The sequence below is a fragment of the Protopterus annectens genome, chromosome 7.part0 (genome assembly GCF_019279795.1).
Source record: "Protopterus annectens isolate FY-2018-M chromosome 7.part0, PAN1.0, whole genome shotgun sequence".
Taxonomy (NCBI): domain Eukaryota; kingdom Metazoa; phylum Chordata; order Ceratodontiformes; family Protopteridae; genus Protopterus; species Protopterus annectens.
The window spans coordinates 287,425,722-287,447,481 of NC_056739.1; the positions used below are offsets into that span (position 1 = coordinate 287,425,722).

Consider the following 21,760-nt stretch of genomic DNA (forward strand, 5'->3'; position numbering starts at 1 on the left):
TGACATCTGGTTCTCTGGGTCCTTGAAAGATGGATGTGGCATAAAAGATGTATAGAAAACTGTAGTGTTTAGATGTAAAAACTGCAGGAGTTTTATACATCTCTGAGCTTTGTGCATCTCTGTTCACAATCCATTTAACTTAGCATATAGTGCATCTATGAAAGCTTTGAGATCCGCACTGACATCATTGCATATTTGGCATGTGTCTGTGTATGGGGGAGAGACAGAAGATTAAAGTATAAATAAATAATCCATTAATGACTGTTCACATCTGTCTGACTCTCACATAGATTCTTTTTTGCCCCCCCCCCTGCAAAAACCTGAAATAAGAACTTTCCATGTTTTAGGTTATATTTTTGTAAGTTTGATATTTCAGCACTTCGATCCTCTCATCTTCTACTATCAGAGGTTCGATGTTCTGAGATTTCGAACCGTTAATAGTAAATATATATATATATATATATATATATATATATATATATGTGTGTGTGTGTGTGTGTGTGTGTGTGTTTATATAATATACAGCCATATACACATGATGAACTTCAGATGCTTATTATTGTTAAAATTATATTCCAATTTCCCATTGAGTTAGCAAAGAAAGAAAAGGAGCTATAAGGGAATATACAGGTAAATTTATGAAAGGAGGGCTATAGAGAAACATAGGAAGCATGTGTAGAACATTGTCATATATGATCATAAAGAAGTAAATGTATGGAGAAAGTTCACCAGGGAATATAATAATTATACTAGAGGGGATAGAGGCAGCAGGACTACACTGGTACAAGACTCCAATGAATATGATACTAGTAAGAAATGTTGACAGGTCATGTCACTGTAACTCTTTCTGCAGAAAACATCTGGTGGAGCTTCTGAAGTTGTACTTGTAACCATAATCAGTAGCAGAAGACCAAATAGCCAAGTGTGTATGTGTATCTGTGTGTCTGTATGTCTGTATAAAAAGGAGGTAGTATACCCCTCAGCTGTCCAGGTTTTTGCAGACTGCCCAGATTTTTGCCCCATATTCCTCCTAAAAAGGATTGAAGTTGCTAAATAATGACATACATTTGAGTTTTAGATGTCGTACCCTTTAAAAAATGCATACTAACATAAATCCTATTATTCTAGCAATGTTCTACGTTCATGAGAGCAATATATATAATCTGTCCCTATTTATGTTGGGCTTTGTTCAGACTTCTTGCACTAAAAGGTTGAGGTGTGTGAGAGAGAGAGTGAAATGCCCTAGTTAAGAGTTAGCAGGTGGAATTTATTTTCAAGTGCATTTTCATGGAATTGTAAGCTTCAAGGAAAGAGAAGTTTACTGCTGCTCATGCTAAGTCTGCTTAAAATGTGCAACTGTTTTGTTTAGCAAATGGTATCAATATTGTCTCACAAACTGTTGAACTACGAGAAAAAAACAATAAAAATCCAAAAGGCACGGGTGTCCTGAAACGAGGACTTTAAAATCTATCTGTCATAGTGTAAACCTAGAATTTCATCGCACAAAATACTGTGAAAGCTGCAACATTCATAGCATGCCAAGAACCCTAGTAATCTTACAAAATATAATTGCAATGTGTTTTGTAAGATTACTAGGTTTACACTATGACAGATAGATTTTTTAGAAGTGGAAGTTACGTATGCTGGTGTGACATCACACCAATGTTATTTAAACTTGTTTTGGCGCTAATTTCTACTACTCTGATGAAGCTACTGTGGTTTCAGTAGCGAAAACGCTGTAATTTCAACTTTATTTTAACTTAATAAAACCTGCGTTTAGTAAAAGGAATACTCTTCTGGTCTCCCTTGTTTCAGGACACCCGTGCCTTTTGGATTTTTATTGGTATCAGTATTGTGGTATAGAACTTTAAAGCAGTGTTAGTAGCACAGCAGGTAGCATACTTGCATCTTGATGCAGAGGGCTATAGGTTCTACTCCCCCAGAATGTAGATTTGTATTTTAAGAGGGGGAGGTAGAGTGCTGCAGTCCTGACTATGTCCAACTTTGGATGAGATGCCTAATAACTATGAACTTGTTTTTTTTTTTTTTTTTTTACCTTACCACCCATTCCCTATTGCAATATACCTGCTTAACATTTTTTTTAATGTAACATAGGCAATTTATTCTTCAAGGGCAGCAGGCGTTGAATTTGTAGATGAAACACTGAAATATAAAGTTATTTTCTTGTCACAATTTCTTCATTAGTTTCAGGTCTCTTGAATGTGAAATTATTCAGATGATTTTTACTTCTGCAGAGATTGCACACATTGACTGATATTGGTGGATTGTAATGACAGAAGTTTGAGTGGCCTTTTATGGTTGAAATGTTCTGAACTTGGCAGTTTGTCATTATTGGTTCATATGTTTTGTTTCATTGCTTGCTGAAAAAAACGTTCAAAACTATAAATTTAAAACAGTCTGTATTATAGAAGGGATATAATTAAATTATTTATTATAATTAATGCAATATATTATAATCATATGTATAAATATGTACACTTCTTATGCATGGCTACTCTTGTTTATTACAGTAACAGGAATGATACTGTAATGGCTGTGTCAAGAAAAAAGGTCTAAAGCTTTTAGTTAAGCATATAATGAAGTTGTTCACATCACTGATAATGCAGACCCAGTTTCATATAACTAAGGGACAAACATTTCCCTTGCCCACTCAGTAAAACTAATCTTGAAAAAAGAATTAATAATGTGCATATCTTAGGGCTATTGGAATTATCTTTAGAAAGATGAAGTGATGATTTGCAATTGTGTCAGTGTTGGAGTTATGAAGAAATGCTTGATTAAGCATTAATTAAAATATATACATAATTTAGTGACTGCACACAGTTTAAGTTAAATACAGCTATAATATGTATTGCATTCAGAGCACAGAATGCCAACTTTTATTTAAACAGCAACTTGTGTTACTGAGAGCTAATCTTGGAAGTCAAAGAACACTTGTGTTATAAACTAATCTGTTTAAATCTGTATAATCTGAACAGGCTCATAGGACTCAGTTTAGTGTCCTACCAAGGTGGCTCATGCTATAAGACTGCAGGACTGTAAACCCCCCACCCGTAGAAGGAAAGAAGAAAAGAAATAAAAAAACTGAAATAAAATTAAAAAAAAAAAATCACAAGTCCCAGAACTCCACGCATGCGTGCTTGGAGTCCCTGGTACTCACAGAACTCCTGACTGCTGTGTTAGGCAGTCCAGATAGGGGAGAAAGGCATCTCTGCCCTGCAGCCCAGAAGTCTGTGCAGTGATGGCCACACAGAATGGAAGGACACTGGACTGCATCACCCAGAGGCTGGAGCCTGCAGCCTACTCTCGCAGAGCCAGGAAACCAGCTGTTAGCTTGCACAGGCTAAGGAGAAGGAAACCACCCATTGATTCAGGACTGCTTCTGCAACCGGATTAAGGTGTGTGAATCAGCCCTGCGGATGGTCTATGGAGAAGGAAATTAGTGTGTGTGTGCAGGGATGTAGCTAGGATTTTCAAATTTGTACTCACAGCTCTCAAACTGCTACCCCCCCTCCCCAGCCAAGCTACGGCCATTCTCGTAATTCACGGTTCGCTCTTTTAGTGTCGATGAAGAGGCATTTGCTGTAATGCCTCTTCAGTAATATAATATAAATTCACTCAAACTTGGTTCCTTGAATTGAAAATGAACCTGAAAGTCAGTTCTTTGAAAAATGCAACATGGTAGTTGGGGTAGAGGATTCATGCTTTTGTTTTCTGTAACTAAGGTACAGGTTTTGAGCTTGAGTAAATTACTAACCACCTGCTACCCCTAACTAGGGTGTTTCATTCACACACACACCCCTACCTACCTCTTAGTGCAAGAAATATGGACAAAGCCTAAAATAAACAGAGACAGATATTAAAAATGCTCTCATGAACTTAGAAAGTTGCTAGAATAACAGGATTTGTGCTAGTATGAGAAAGTTGCTAGAATAACAGGATTTGTGCTGGTATGAATATTTCTAAAGGACATGAAGTCTGAAACTCAGATGTCTGTCATTATTTAGCAACTTCAGCCTTCAATGGTTTTCTAGAAAATCACAAAATTTATGAGGAACAGACAAACAATATGGGGCAAAAATCTGGACATTCTGCAAAGTTTGGACAGTTGAGAGGTATGCTACCTACCTACCTCACACACACACACACACACACACACACACACACACACACACACACACACACACACACACACACACACACACACACACACACACACAGACACACACCTCTCAACCTCTTAGAGCAACAAACTCATAAATAAAACTGAGGCAAAGGCCCAAAAATAAGGACATTTTTTTAAATATTGCTCTTATAAACTTAGAAAGATAATAGAGTAGTAGTAGGTCTTGCATTAGTATGAATTTTCTGAAAGGTATGAAATCTGAAACTCAAATGTCTGCCATTATTTTCTAACTTCAGTCTTTAACAATTTGCCACTAATTTGCCAGAAAACCGCAATTTTATGAAAAACAGACCAAAAATGGGATGCAAAAATATAAAATTGCCAGACAATACAGCTGGAAACCTGTCAAAGAAGAGACACCATTTTAATACGGGCACAGTTAACTTGAGCAGCTGACAAAATTAGAGAATCTACATGCATTTCTGAAATAAAAGTAATGTATAACTCTGATCATTACAGTTATTTATAAAAGTAAACCCACCACGTTTTCTTCCAAAATTGCTATATTGCGGAGGGATTATTAGGGGGAGAGCAACATTCTGAGCCAAAATTGGGGACAGTTGAGAGTTTTGGATATTCCTAATTCTATAAAGCGACTTATTTGCACATACCTCTCAACCTCTTAATGCAGGAAATCTGGACAAGGCCAAATATATTGGGGGAACATACAAACACTACTAAAAATTGATCTTGTAAAAACTTAAGACAGTTGACAGAATATCAGGTCTTGCTTTAGCATGCATTTTTCTGAAGATTGTGACGTCTGAAACTTAATGTCGGTCATTATTTAGTGACTTCATTCCTAAATGATTTGCCAGAAAAGTTTTATTTTGCATTTTACAGCACAAACACCAATAAATATCTGCTAAACAAAGCAATGCAGTCTCACAATGAAACTAGACTTAGCATTAAAACTTCTCTGCCCTTGAAACTCACATTCATTGAAACAGCATTGAAACCCACATTCAAAGAAAATAAATTTTGCCAGTGGCAGATAAAGATTAACTTTGGGCTGTTTTCAAATCATAGGCCCCTTGCACATGAAACATACATGTGCTCTTTGATACACCTTCCTGATTGTATTAAATTATATTCCTTGTACAATAGAGTATAGTTGTTAGAGTGCGTTTTAAATTTATTGGTTTGAACATTTTTCCAGTAAACAATGAAACAAAATGCATGCACCAATAATGACAAAACAGCCCAATTCATAACATTTCCATCATAAAAGTCTATTCAGATTTCTACAGTCCACCAGTATCACTACATATGCACAATCTCTGAACTAGTAAAAGCCATCTACATAATTCCACATTAAAGAAATCTGTAACTAATGAAGAGGCTGCTGCTAGCAAACAACTTTATATTTCATGGTTTCATCTACAAATAAAATGCCTGTTGCCCTTGAGGAATAAATTGCTTATGTTGCATTAAAAACAATGATACGCTAGTAATACTGCAATAGGGAATGGATGGCAAACTGATAACAGGTTCATAGTTATTACTAGATATCTTCGCCGAAATGGACTACAGCATCCACCCCCCTTTACAAAACAGTACAGTATCAGCAATGCATCTACCTACTGTGGGAGAAGAACCCACAGCCTTCTGCATCAAAAGCAAGTACACTAACTGTTGTGCTATTAACAGTACAAGCAGACTCAGCATAAGCAGCACTAAACTTTAGTTCCCCTGTAGCTCTCAGCTCCTTGTAAAATGTCAACACTCAACTGTATCTCCGAACTTTGCAGCACAAGAAATCTGGAAAAAGCCAACATTTATTGGGGGGGGGCAAAAGCCCAAAAACCAGGGACACATTTTAAACATTGCTTGTATAATTTTGGAAAGTTGCTAGAATAAAATGCTGTGTTATCACCATGCATGTCTTGAACCCAGAAACATGTGCATTGCAATCAGTGCAACATACCACTATGCTAAATCAGCAGTTTGAAAAATAGGAAGACAAGCTTAATGACTATCATTTAGATAGCTCTCAGCCTCTTAGCACAAAAAATCCTGGACAAACAAAGCCAATAATGAGGGAATACAAATACAGTTCTCACTTCACACCTTAGCACAAAAAACCTGGACACACAACAAAAACAATAATGGGGGAAATACAACTTCAGTTCTCAGTTCTCACTTCTCACCACAGCTAACAACCATTAGAAAAACAAATCTGAACAAAGTTCAGAAATGGTGGTGGTTAAGGACTTTAGGCTCTTCTTACCCTGAAGCAAAGGTACAGGGTTTATATCTGTATGACATAAATGTATAGATAAAGTAAATAAAACTCTTTAGTTTAGTCAGAAATTAATGTTATACATCAGAAAAAATAGATATTACCCTTAAAGTCCTCCTATTCATAAAACAAGTCCACGTTAAATAAATTATAGAAACACATTATTTTTTTAACGAAATCTACTAGATCTTACTATATAAACTAATTTTAATCTCAAATGTTGTAAGCAATAATAAAATATTCTTTTATTTTACTAGATAAATGAATAGAAGACATTATTAATATAAAATGTTATCAATAAATAATGATTACCCAGACACATGACATACAACATGTCTCTGTAGAATTGTTGTGTCAACTTCATAATAAGCAAAGTCATATGTTAGGGTTTTTTGATGCCAGTGAAATATCCCATAGGTAAGTGCAGGCATGTTAACTGCTGCCACAATTAAAACTGAAATTACATGTTCATTGAGAACAGTCAGCATACCTGCTTCAGTCTTACATGAACTAAAGGAAAATCTTACTAAATTCTATCAATTTTACTGAGCAATATGTTAGCCTGTGGACACTTTACTAACATACAACAACAGGCTACAGTGGTATGGTACACATTTACATATTACACAAATATTTTTTGATCTAGAAACCTAACTAGAATTCTATGGAAAAGGCAACTATATTTTAAATATTTAAGCCTTTGTGATGGTATATTTGCATAATTCTCAGTTACAATACTTATGAAAGTGAGTTGCGTTTTCTATATAGTCCTATAATTTGAACACTCCTCAATGTAATACTTAATACCATTATTCAAGAATGCAAACCTTTTTTTTTTGTTATATTTTACCAATGGCCCAGATCATGAGTCCTTGGAAAACTCATTCTATCTGGTTAATAAATCCAAACAAATAATATTAAAATAAAATCATTTGTGTATTAACTTACTCACTTATCTATGTATGTAGGACTGTATGCATTTATTTATTTAGCAATTTCTTAACAAGCTGATAGAGAGGTCATTAGACATTTTTTAGATAATCTAAGCTTCATGGATAATATAATGTCAATATATTAACAGTACACAGTGTCAACAGTGTATTGCACAAAGCATGCAGAAAGTGAGTTCATTGTGCATTAACCAATTTAGTCAATATATATTAACTAGTTACAATTATTGGGATGAGTTTACAATATAATAATGCATATAGTACAAATCTAGTACAAATAAAAAAATACCTCACACAATGATAAAACAGATCACTAGACTAGGTGATTATATTAGAAAAAGTATGTTACAAAGTAAGAACAGCAACATGTATGGGAGACAGTTAGTTCTAGCCATTGTCTTGTAAATCCCTGCATTCATTTTCAAGAAAAGCATGGATGAGGTGTGGCTAAGATGCTGAGCAGTTAGCAGCATAAAAATTTTGCTCTGCCTCTGTTCAGTTTTTTTTCCAGAATGTTTTATTCTGCCTTCATATTGTAAGATACATTAATTTGACAAAATAGAAATGTTAGTGTTATTTGAAACACTGTATAATAAAACAATCACTTAGAACATACAATATATATCAAGAGAAAAATACTCTAAAAAGGCTATATACATTATATACAATGAGTGCTATAAAATATCAGCATAGTGACACCACTTTAGATCAGAATGAACTTTCAGATTACTTATGTTAGCTGAAGCAAAGTAACTTAATAATCTGGCTTCAATTTTTTAATATATGCTCTAGGAGAAGGTTCCGACATTGCTGGTAATTGGAATGCTTATTCATTATCTTTGGCATCAGTTTATGTGAGTATACATATTTAACAGCCATTTTTCTGAAGCCAGTCCAAGAGAGTTTAGTAGGGTCAAAACAATTTTGGATAATGTATAATTTAACTAAGGCAAAAAGGGTAATTAAGATATGTACTTTTTGCTTTGGTAATTTATGGGTAGTGATGTTCAGAATGGCAAATTCCCAGGATAAATTTGATTTTTCATATCCCATTTTTCTAGTCTTGCCTTCAGACTTTGAGCGTGAACACTAGCCAGCAGGTGTATTCTGTGGGGGCATTTTCACACACACCTGTAGCCAGCAGGTTCATAGGTTCATACTAGGCTATCTGCCCTAGGGCATTTATAAGCCTAGCCAGAATGTGTTTGGCTTTCGCCACCCATTTTAAATTTATTTTGCTATGCCCTTTTTCGAGGTTAGTATACTGTGCCTCTGTCTAACAGTGACACAGAAGTGATACCCGGGGTAAACCTACGATCTCCCATCCACTCATCAAACTGAATGCTGCCAGATAGGGCTACCACCTGTCCCACTTTGTGAGGGACAGTCCCCCTTTGGGCAGTTGTGTCCTGCAAAAAAATGTTAAAAATTGTAAATGTCCTGAGATTTTAGGACAAAATGATTTCCTATGTTTTACGTAATAGTTGCATAGAAAAGTTATTCTGTATCTGAAACACCTAAATGTTATAAGAAACAGAATAAGCAACTAAAATGCTACATGAATAAGCTTTTATTTAGGCAAATAAGTGAAGTTCTGTCATTTGTACAGGCTGTGGGTAGGTTTCGGCTTGCAAAATCTGATGTTTGTACCAAAAATGTCCCACTTTTGGCATTTGAAAAGGTTGTACCCTACTGCCAGAAGTAACAATATTCAGGGTGCCTGTATCCAATCATGCTACATTCACTGACACTGACAAACTGTGATGTTGCAGGGATGCACATTTTCTTTAATAATAAAATGTAGGCATGTGTCTTATGCATACCTCTCAACCTTTTTGCGCAATAAATATGGATAAAAGCTAAAGTAGTGGGACAACAAAGGCCCAAAATAGGGTCCGATTTTAAATATCATTCTTATAAATGTAGAAAGTTGCTAGATTAATAGGATTTGTATTACCATGCATTTTCTGAAGGATCTAAAGCCTGAATCCCAAATATATGCCATTATTTAGTAACTTCATTCCGTAGTGATGTGCCAGAAAACTTCAAATTTTATGAGGAACAGATCGTAAATATAAGACAAAAAAATCTGGGCATTCTGCAGAAATCTGGACAGTTGAGAGAGGTATGGTCTTATTCTTAAAACAAGTAGGGGGGAACCTGACTACAAGTTAGCTTATTGCGGGTGAAAAGTGAAATTACTATGTAGTTATTATTACTAAATTATAAGGCGTGCCATGTAGCAAATTATTATCTAATTCTTGTATTCTGTAGTGCTTTAATCTAGGGTTACCACCTGTCCCACTTTGCGAGGGACAGTGTGTCCTGCAAAAAATTGTCAAAATAGCAAATGTCCTGAGATTTTAGGGCAAAATTACTTCTTATATTTTATGTAATAGTTGCATAAAACAGTTATTCTGCATCTGAAACACCTAAATGTTATCAGAAAAAGAATAAGCAACTAAAATGCTACAAGAATAACTTTATTTTTGGAAAAAAGTGAAGTTCTGTCCTTTGTACTGGCTGTGGGTATGTTTTGGCCTACAAAATCTGATGCTTGTACCACAATTGTCCCACTTTGGGCATTTGAAAAGGTGGCAACCCTACTTTAATATGGTTACGTTTTGCCTCGTTGCCCGGGTTGCACCTGAAAAGGATCCTTGAGCCAGTATTCTTATTAGATTAACAAATAATAGTTGATACATAAAACCGTACAGATATCATGCATTAAAAAATCAACAACTAAACAAACAACCGTATAAACAATGTAATCCAAGTACGGATGCAGAAAAAAAGGCGACGGCACATAATTAATCATAATTTCATCTCGTTCGGGGACTCCAGGAAGCTTCGACTTGTGCAAACGGCATCGGCTCAGTAGCAGCTAAAAATGCAAAGGGCTTAAGTCAAAGAAGAGTTAGAACTGTGTACTTAAGAACTAGGGATGAAGCCCCTGATGCCCCCTCTTACTTTTGCCCCACTTGGCGTTTAAAAAAGTGCATATGTCCCCAAAAGTTACACCAGCACACCCATGAAAGCACTTTTGGGTACTGCCCCCCCCCCAAAAAAAATTAAACAAACAAAGGCGGTTTGGTAGGGGCGTTAATACCGTGTGCTGATCTGGTATAATTAGTTTGCACAATTCGAAATGTCCTCAGCTATATGACCTGAAATGTTTCTTGTTGAAATGCACCAGGGATCCATTACTTTTTAAGTAGCCCTAAGGCAATTAAAACTTGTATAGCTATAAGTAAAGAATGTCAGAAGTTACTTCAAGAAACTGGGCTAAACTATGTTGCATGCCACAGAAGGAAAGATATATGAAAAGATCCGAAAACTGGCAAGACAAACGGCTCTTCCTTTAAAGCGGAATAGAAACCCAGGAGACTGGTTTATGTAGTTTTAATTTTTCCAAGAAAAGGAGACTGTATTAGTCAAGCCAATGTAATGTTCATTTGCAGACATGTAAGTTTGGGACTCAGTTTTGTATACTTAAGCTGTGCTCACTAGAACACGAGAGCGCGCGTACACACACACACACACACACACACACACACACACACACACACACACACACACACATACCTCCAGTGAAACAGCAGGAGCTGTACCTAAAAGAGGTCACGTGGTGTCCATCAGAGACTTCAGAGAGCAGTAAAGAGCCGGAGGCAGAGCCAAGGGAAACATTTGGGAGAGTAACAAGCTGAATGAAGGCTTGCAGTACTTTAAAATCCGGGAAGTTCGGCTGAACTTAGGAGACTAGTAAACAGAAACCAGGGGAATATAGTAAAACATTCCAAAGAAGCAGTTCAGTGGTGTCACCAGATATCTTTTTGCGATTTTACTTTGCTGATGCTGAGATTCATTGCATCCTTGTGTTGCTGCGCATTTTCACACACACACACACACACACACACACACACACACACACACACACACACACACACACACACCTACCTTACCTGATAATCTGTTCACTTGATTGCCTTCCATCTTCACATTTCCCACTCACGATAAATAATCCATTTGCGATTGCCTTCTTTCCCGCTCGCGGCCAGCTGGACATGACGTGAGCTCACTCCCGACTGGCTTGTATCCCCCTTAAAGGAACCAACAACCTTTAAAAATACGTACATTTTTTTTTTTTTAAATGCTACCCCCTCTTCTAAGAAGTTGTACTGAAATCAGTACAGTGCGTATGCCTCCTGACGTCCCTGTGTGTGTGTGTGTGTGTGTGTGTGTGTGTGTGTGTGTGTGTGTGTGTGTGAAATGCCCTAGTTGGTATATACTGGTGGCTAGAGAATATTCAGGCTTGAACCCTGTACCTTGGGTGCAGGTGGTAAGGGTCTGAATTCCCTACCCACCACCATTTGTAAAAAGTTTGCAGATTTTTGCCTCATATTTGTACTGTTCCTCAATTCTTGGCTGTGGTGCCTTCTGTGCAGAGTCTTCATGTCCTTCCATCTTACAAAGACATGTGTCTGGAGTGTTTGTCCCTGCTCTGCTGAAAATTGGCTTTTGTTCCAAGTCAGACTTTCCTGCTTAACAAATGTTAAAAAAATAACAGGCATTTGAATTCCAGACTTCATATTCTTCAGAAAGTACATGGTAACACAAAACCTTTTATTCCAGCAATTTTCTAAGTTTATAACATGGATATTTGAAATGTGTCCCTAATTTTGGGACTGTATTCCCCCATTATTGGCTTTGTCCAGGTGTTTTGTGCTAAGGTTGAGAGCTATGGTGAGAACTGAATTCACTGAATATGTTTGGGGGCTGTATTCCCCCATTACTGGCTTTGTCCACACGTTTGTTTGCTGTGAGGTTGAGAGCTATGGTGAGAACTAAATTCACTAAATGGTAGCCATTTAAGTTTCAGTCTTCCTCTCTTTCACAAAACAGCTGATCTGGCATAGTTGTATGTTGCTCTGACTGTTTTGCACAGGGTCCCCTGGGTTCAAGACTTGACAGTGAAATGTATGGTGGTAACACAGCATTTTGTTCTAGCAACCTTCCAACATTATACAAGCAATGTTTACAATGTGTCCCTGATTTTTGGGCTTTTGCCCCCCCCCCCCAATATATTTTGGCTTTTTCCAGATTTCTTGTGCTGCAAAGTTCAGAGATACAGCTGAGTGTTAAGTAGATTTTACAAGGAGCTGAGAGCTGCAGGGGAACAAAAGTTTAGTGCAGGGGAACAAAAGTTTAGTGCTGCTTATCCTAAGTCTCCTTGCATTGTTAATAGCACAACAGGTAGTGTACTTGCTTTTGATGCAGAAGGGTGCGGGTTCTACTCCCACAGTAGGTAGATGCATTGCTGATACTGTACTGCCTTGTAAAGGGGGTGGATGCTGCAGTCCTTTTTGGTGAAGATACCTAGTAACTATGAACCTGTTATCAGTTTGACATCCATTCCCTATTGCGATATTACTAGTTTATCATTTTTTTAATGCAACATAGGCAATTTATTCCTCAAGGGCAACAGGCACTTTATTTAGACAAGACAATGACATATAAAGTTGTTTGCTAGCAGCAACCTCTTCATTAGTTACAGATTTCTTTAATGTGGAATTATTTAGATGGCTTTTACTTCTTCAGAGATTGTGCATATTTATTGATAATGGTGGACTGTAGAAGTTTGAGTAGACTTTTATGATGCAAATGTTCTGAATTGGGCAGTTTTGTCATTATTGGTGCATGAATTTTGTTTCATTGTTTACTGGAAAAATGTTCAAAACAAATTTAAAATGCCATCTAACAACTGTACTGTATTGTACAAGGAATATAATTTAATACAATCAGGAAGGTGTATCACAGAGCATGTGTATGTTTCGTGTTCAAGGGGCCCATGATTTGAAAACAGCCCAAAGTTAATCTTTATCTGCCACTGGCAAAATTTATTTTCTTTGAATGTGGGTTTCAATGCTGTTTCAATGAATGTGAGTTTCAAGGGCAGAGAAGTTTTAATGCTAAGTCTATTTTCATTGTGAGACTGCATTGCTTTGTTTAGCAGATATCTATTAGGGTTTGTGCTGTAAAATGCAAAATAAAACTTTCAAATGAAATCCAAATCATCACAGAATTAAAGCAATATGCACATTACAGTGTTTATGGTAAATGGGGCAAAATAACAAAGAAATGGGACATTGGAATGGCTGCAGGGGGTAGGCTCCATTCGACCATGAGTTTGTGAGAGGGGAAGGGCAGCAAACTCAGACAGCCCCGGCTGAACCATACCTCTCAACTGTCCAGATTTTTGCAGAATGAATAGATTTTTGCTTCTTATTTTTGGTTTGTTCCTCATAAAATTTGTGGTTTTCTGGCAAATCATTTAGGAATGAAGTCACTAAATAATGACAGACATTGAGTTTCAGACATCATAACCTTCAGAAAAATGCATGCTAAAGCAAGACATGTTATTCTATCAACTGTCGTAAGTTTATACAAGAGCAATTTTTAGTACTGTTTTGTATGTTCCACCAATATATTTGGCCTTGTCCAGATTTTTTGCATTAAGAAGTTGAGAGGTATGTGCAAATAAATTGCTTTATAGAATTAGGAATATCGAAACCTCTCAAGCGTCCCCAATTTTGGCTCAAAATGTTGCTCTCCCCCTAATAATCCTTCCGCAAACTGGCAATTTTAGAAGAAAACATGGAGGGTTTACAATTATAAATAACTGTAATGATCAGAGTTATAGTTTGCTTTCATTTCAGAAATGCATGCAGATGCTTTTGTTTTGTCAGCTGCTCAAGTTAACAGTACGAATATTAAAAAGGTGTCCCTACTTTGACAAGATCTCAGCTGTATTGTGTAGCAATTTTATATTTTTGCATCACATTTTTGGTCTGTTTTTCATATAATTGTGGTTTTCTGGCAAATTAGTGGCAAATCAATAAAGAATGAAGTTAGAAAATAATGGCAGACATTTGAGTTTCAGATTCCATACCCTTCAGAAAATTCATACTAATGCAAGACCTACTACTATTATATTATCTTTCTAAGTTTATAACAGCAATATTTAAAATTTGTCCTTATTTTTGGGCTTGTGTCCCATTTCTATGTATGGCTTTGTCCAGATTTCTTGCTCTGAGGTTGAGAGGTATGAGTGTCAGAGCCATCACCATCAACCAGAGACATTTCAAATTGTGACATACTTGTTGCACCCCACTCCCCATTGTAGTGGCTCTGGATGTGTCCAAGCAAGGCAAGGAGCAGGTATGCAGTTAAGTGTGCAGTGTATTCCCCCATACAAGGTAGACCACAAGTACAACCGTGGCTTTTCATCTGTCCTTGATTTTGCAGGTTTTCTGTCATATTTTTATACTGTTGATTTATGCTTCTTATTATTCAAAAAATGCATGCTGTCACAGTATCCTGTTGCTCTTTGTTTAAGTAGCAATGCTTTAATGACCATCAGGTAAGCTTGTCAGAGATTGCAAGATGCAAGTAAGCTTTAATAAGCATACTGTTAAAGAATTACCAACATTGAAAGCCTTTTCGTTGTTGCCATGCAGAGAATATTTACATAACTAGATAACGTATAAGCCTTAGGTACTGAAATGCATATGACAATATTTGTAATAAAGAACAGGATTACAGTATTTTCAGAAGTTCATTACATTTGTTGTAGAATTGCAGTCATCTTTGCAGGCTTTACCCGTAAACTAAACAGAATGCCAATCTATCATGTGTGGTCCATAACTTGTGCAGTAATCCTTTTAGCAATTTATCTTGAGCTTCTTTCTTGTTTGCTGTTCATTTTTTACTTTGATCATGTCTTCCCCATGAAACAAGTAGATAGTTGTCAGTCAGTAGGTCGTTTTTGGATAAGAAACATTTTTACAAGTGGGGGTATCAGAGATTGCTACTTTCAGCATTTTACTTGGTAATTTTATAAAGCTGAATATAAATTATAATTAGAAATGCAGTGCAAGGAGAAATGGCTTTAGTTGAGGGATGCTTGTTTTTTTATACTTGATGTTGACTGGCATTCCAGTAATGTATTTAAAAGTAATTTTTTTTTTCATACCTCACAACCTTTGTGTTTCATCTAGATATTAAGTAAGTTGTCATGTAGCCAATGCATTGAAATATTTTTTCTTCTACACTTCATTTTGTCTTGATTGGACTCTCGTAATGACAGTTTGGCACCCGGGGCAACATATTTAATTAAAGTTCCAGTTGTGGTTTTGATCATAGCTCCACCCCGTCCTAGTTGACCACACCCATTTCCATTGGCTCCACCCATTCAGCTGTCTCCTGCATCCCTCCTTTAATTTGAAGTCACCAGCCGCCACTGTGTCCTACATGAGAAATACTGAGCTAATGAACACTATTCCCCAGTAGTTGGTTCAAAGTCACTTACAAATAAATAACTAAGAATTTTGAGATAAAACAAATAACTTTCTTTATGGTAGGTAAAAGTAAAAAGGAAAACTCTATTAGTACCCAAGTAAATAAAATGATTATTAGCAATGAATGACAGATTATTCCACTATAGAGAACTGAATAGCCAAGCCTTTTTGATCATAATTCAAAAGGGCTGCCAGCTGAAAGTTCCCTTGAGTTAGTTGCAATGTACATGGTAACATGGGGTATGTAAAAAAACGTATCACAGATTCCTAATTAAATCTAGATATATGTAATTATTGTAGAAGTGAAGTATAAAACAGTATGCACACTGAGAATTTTGAACAGTGTTTATGGCAACTGGGGAGAAATAGCCAAGTAATGGGACCCTGTAATGGCTGCATGGGGGGGAGGCCTACGTGGGCAGGGGGTTCTGCATGGACAGAGGGGGTGGGGCTCTGTGGGCAGGGCTCTGGGTTTGCACCCCCCTGCAAAAAATCCTGTGGGCTTCTTTGATTTTGCCTGTGGTGATTTGAATATGGAGCAGGTCAAGTGCATTGCCCTGTTTGTCCAGCCTTGAGGTATATTTATTTTTGATGTAAGCAAGTCTAAGTGTGTGGAAGATATTATAACCTTGCACTGTTGGCATGTTCTGCTTGGCTTTAAACCATGTCTCAGTGACCAGACATACATCAGCATTCTCTAGAGTAAAGAGAGCTTCTAGGGGCTGGAGTTATTTTTTTTTAGATTCCTAACATTGAACAGCAACACCTTTAGATTTTCTTGGTTTTGATTTGCTATGTTGGAAGTACTATCAGTTTGGCATTGCCTGAAAAAAGGCAATATGGGGGAGACAATATTTTAGGTAATATTCAAAAGCCTAAAGTGGAACGTACAGACCACCCCTGGCAAAGCAGCATGGTCTGTTCACCATCTCCTTCCATGCTATTGCACCCCCTTAGAATGACACCATAAATTAAGCCAATTATTAAAGTTAGTCATCTTTTGTTCATATTGTGGCATCATCCTTAGAGAAGGTAAAATGCTGCTCAATGCTGTTCACTGCTTGACTATTGCTGATCTCTGTCTGCATTTGATTTTGAATTGAAGTTTTTCATTAAAGGTTTGGTTACGTCTATTATTTATCGTTTTCTTTTATTGCATTTGTTTTGTTTTAATTTGTTTGCTCTTTTGGAGTTTTAAGAGGTCTTGGCTGGGGTCAGTTAGAAAAGTTAGAAAATAATTTCTTTGAACACAGTGAACAACATCAAGCTAATTAGTGGGGGAAGCTGAGAAATAGCATTGCTCATTTAACCAGCAATATTTGGAAGCATCTTTCTTTAGCTGAAGTGCTTGTTTGACTTGCTTGCTGTTCTCTGCCTGACTATTGCTGATCTCTGCATTTGATTTTGAATTGAAGTTTTTCATTTAAAGTTTGGTTACTTCTATTTTTTCATGGTATTGTACTGCACTTGTATTGTTTTAAGTTTGTTTTTGTTCTTTTGGAGTTTTAAGAGGTATTGGCTAGGGTCAGTTAGAAAAGTTAGAAAATAATTCTTTTGCAGACAGTGAATAACATCCAGCTAATTAGTGGGAGGAGCTGAGAAACATCATCCTTCATTTAACTAGCAATATTTGGAGGCATCTTTATTTAGCTGGAGTGCTTGTTTGACTTGCTTGCTGTTCTCTGCTGACTGTTGATGATCTCTGTCTGCATTTGATTTTTCCCACCTACTGGGCTGTAGCTGTACTTTTAAACTTGGTGGCTTTTGAATTGCCTATACCAACCTATAAATCTGATTTTGGACACTCCTCCCAATCGCATCTCATCAGCTCATTCTAGTGAGTACTGACAGATCAGTTGGAAAGGCTCACCACCTTAGTCTCTTAAACTTGAATTATTTTCTGCTTTCTCCCTTCCTGCATCTTTGCATGAGACAATCTGCAAGCTCAAACAAACTTCCTCACTCTGACTTGTATGCGCCTAGCTCCTGTGCACATTAGTTTCATCCCACCACTTTTTGTGCATCAAAACAATGGCACACGCATGCTCAAGCTGCTTCCTGATAAGAGTTATACAACAGCACTGGATTGCCTCACCCTCATCTGTTACGTAGATGATTATGATTAGGTCACCAATTGCAACTTACTTATTATGTTTTCAAGACATAAATGCCAAACAATTCACCTTGAGAAGGAAGATCTAGAAGTGAATATTGACATCCATGTCAAGAACTTCCAATCTCAAGATACGATCGGCGATCCAGTCATAATTTTTTTTAGTGAATGGAGATTTGTCTGCTCCATGTAAGTGTATTATAATATGATGTACATTTTTTTACTATATTTTTTTCTTTTTTTGGTTAATATTGGTATGGTACTTTAAGGCTTTATTGGATGAATCATGTGATTAGTAGTTTTAATTGTTTTTAATAAACACTATTTCAATATGAAAGAAATGAGCAAGATTGTACTTTTTGCAGCGGTAGCATTGTTGCCTCACAACAAGAGGTTCTCTCGTTTGATTCTCGGCTTGGGTTGGGCATGCCTTCTGTTGGAGTCTGCATGTCCTCCCCTCGGTTGAGTGGGCGTTCGAAAGACATGCGTTGAATGGGCGTGCCTTTGTTGAAGGTTGGGCATCGGACTGGCAACTCGACACCATAAAAAAAAAAAACCAACTGCCAATCATTAGCAGACCGGAGTTCCGCTGTTGCGACCCCTAACCAGGAAAAGCCAAAAGACAAACAACAACATTCTGATGAAATTTTATTATAGGATGTGCTTAATAAATTCATTTTTATGTAAGTCAAGTTCATCTGGTGACCAACTTTTTCCAATGTTATGTTATAACTGTTAAGTGTTGTATTGGCTTTGAAAGCCAGTAACCTACTTTGGGAACTGCTGCATGTCTACATTATTTCCTGCGCAAAAGAAGTAGCTGATTCCCAGATACGTTTTGTTGAGTGTAATGTAGACACCAGACAGAAACAGAGTTTAAATTAACCAATTTCTTATTTTGCTGGTGTTGTTTGCACTCAGACATGAGTTCTAACAACATCCTGGTTCAGTACAATGTTAATAGCTTAGGGGGTGCTTAACAATTCTTATGCACCCTTCTAAGCATTAAGTTCACTCTTGCAGTATAGCAGTGCTGAACCAGGATGTCATTAATTTTTGAGTGTAATAACAGCTCTCCATACTCGTCAAAAGAGTAAAAGAATTAGATTAGATGGGGGGTTCAGGAATGACTCCTGGCATCTAAAATTGAGGGGAAGCACCAGTGACAGCCAGTGGTCTGATGCATAGGGGAAAAAACTTTTAAATACTAATGAAGATTCCTTGCTAGCCAAGGCCTATGGATTGGATCGTTCTTTTGTGGTATTCTTGCAAAAATACACAGGAATCTTTTAAAATGGTTTCAGTAATTGACTGATTTCCACTGATTACATTCCCTTCTAGAATGCTTTGTATATAAACGGAAGGCAGACAAAGTTGGTGAAAGCATGTAAAATAATTTATTTTCTAAGCAAGGGGAGGACAGGTATCAATTTCAACTGGAATAAATGGCAGGAGGTTGATGTAATTGCAGGATATAGGAATTTTTATGATTTACAACAGTTTTTGTTTATCTTAACATCAGTGATAAATGGAAAGTGACTGTTACAGAAAATTGATTTCATAATCTCAGGTGAACAAGTTAAATTGACTTCAGGCCTTAATGTGTCAACAGTGTGTGTAGGTGTTACTGTGTATTCTGTATGAGAGAGAAAGAAAGTGGTTACCATATCAGCAGATGTCCTTCACTTCATTTTTGCAGTATTCTTTACATAAGGGATCTTCTGCCAAGGACAGCCCAATGTCTGGCCAGTATAAGAGTACCTTTAAATCTTATAGGTGCCATATATCACTTGTATGCTGTCCATGCAAGGTATATGGCATAAAGGTAACATAGTGACGCAAACACTTCGAACAGAATTACCCCAGTAAGAAGAGATTACCCTCAAGGACAAGAGAGAATATATACATCCAGAAGGAAAAAGAAGCAAGAGTTCCTCAGCTAGGAGGGTAACAAAAGCACAGGGGCAAGGGCTAGGAAAGGGGGGGGGGGACTGAATGCTGCAACAAGAAGAGAATGACATCTGCTGTTATGGTAAGATTTTACTCAACTGGGCTATGTCCTTCCATATCACTTTTGCAGTATTCTTTACATGACAAAGTACAACAGCTAAGAAGGTTGGGAGGAGGAAGGCACTGAAGAGCCCTCTACAAACCCATGCAGAATAGCCCTGCAAAACACTCCCTGACCCTGCAAATAACATCCAATTTATAATGTTTAGTGAAAGTAGGAGCAGAGGACCATGTAGCAGCCTCAAGGCTGAAACTGGTATACAGTCCCTTGAAAAAGACACAAGAGGAGGCAGCTGCCTTGGTCGAACGTGCTTTTACAGACAAAGAAAGACATTTGTCATGAAAAGAATAAGAAAAGCAAATGGCCTTAGAAATCCAGGATGAAATGATTTGCTTAGAAACAGCCAAAACTCAAAGTCCTGATAAGAAAAGAAACAAAAAGCTGCTCAGACTTGCGAATTGCCTTTATTTTATCTAAATAATATCTGAGCCTCTATGCATATCCAAGGTGCGAAGGGTCTTCTCCCTGGCTGACTGTGAATAAGGAAAAAAGAAGGAAGGTGAAGAGTCTGATTAAGGGATAACTCATTAACCACCTTGATTAGTTTGAAGAAATACCCTGTCCTTGTGAAAAACTGAAAAAGAATAAATAGCCATGAGAGCCTGAAGTTCTGACTCTCTTTTGACTGCAGTAATAGCCAAAAGAAGAACAGCCTTCCAAGTACAATGTTGCAAGGAAGCTGACCTAGCAGACTTAAAAGGAGCCTAAGCCAATTTTTCAAGTACAAAACTGAGGTGCCAAGAAGGTGGAATAGGCTTTCTGGGAGGCCTGATATGAAGGATGTCTTTAAGAAATTCCTTGACCTCAAATGGAGAGGCCAAATGAGGATTCAAGGGCAGATAAACAGAAATTGTTGCTGGGAGAGCTTTAACTGAAGGATATTGCAACACAGCATGGAGTAGATCACACAAATAAGAGAAAACCAGAGGAACCTCCACAGAGAAGGGATCTTGATGGCAGGAGAGAGAAAGTCTTTTCCATTTGGACATATATGATTTTCTGAAAGTGAGTTTTCTAGCCTCCTTAAGAACCTGGAACAAGTCCTCAGAAAAGAGGTGCCTAAAAGGGATCAAAACCTTATCATTCACAGTGTCATTTGAAGAGTGGGCAGCTGAGGATGGATAAGAGCTCCCTTGTTTTGTGTGACAAGATCCCCCTAGTATGATAACTTGTGATGATTGCCCCTGACCAAGTAATAAAGAAGGGGGAACCAAAAATATCTGGGCCAAAAGGGAGTTACCAGCAAGACTTTGAGAGAGTCCTGCCTGATTTTGTACAGAACTTCTGGCAACAGAGAACGGAGAGAAAGGCATAAAGAAATATTCCCTTCCAAGGAAAAGACAGCATCCACTTTCCATGTCAGAGGACTTGGTACTCTTGAACAGAATAGAGGAAGTTGTCTGTTCAGAGGGGAGGCAACAAGAGCTACCTGTGGAATACCCCACCGATGGACAATGTACACAAACACATCTCTGTGAAGCATCCATTCGTGAGCCTGTGTTCTGGACCTGCTGAATAAGTCTGCCACTTGATTGTGCTCTGAAGGACTGTAAACTTCCTGAAGAGTCATGTGATACCTGATAGCTAGATTCCCATACCTGAAGAGCTAGTCTGCAAAGGAGATAGGACTTCATACCACCCTGCTTGTTGACGTACCACATCACACTGTTATTGTCTGTAAAGACTTTGAGAGGGCTGGGTTAGAAAAGGGAAAGAAAAGCTTGCAGAGCCAGAAGTCGAGCTCTCTTCTGTTTTATGTTGATATGATCTAACTTCTGATGAGGAGGCTACAGACCCTGGACCTTTAGGGGGGAACAGGA

At 37.4% G+C, this 21,760-nt stretch overlaps 1 protein-coding gene across 30 annotated transcripts in view; it reads left to right on the top strand.

The window, feature by feature from the left end:
- The window catches only part of NFASC (neurofascin), a 2,999,343-nt gene that overhangs the window by 2,076,549 nt on the left and 901,034 nt on the right, over window positions 1-21,760 (top strand). The gene's annotated exons all lie outside the window — the stretch shown is intronic.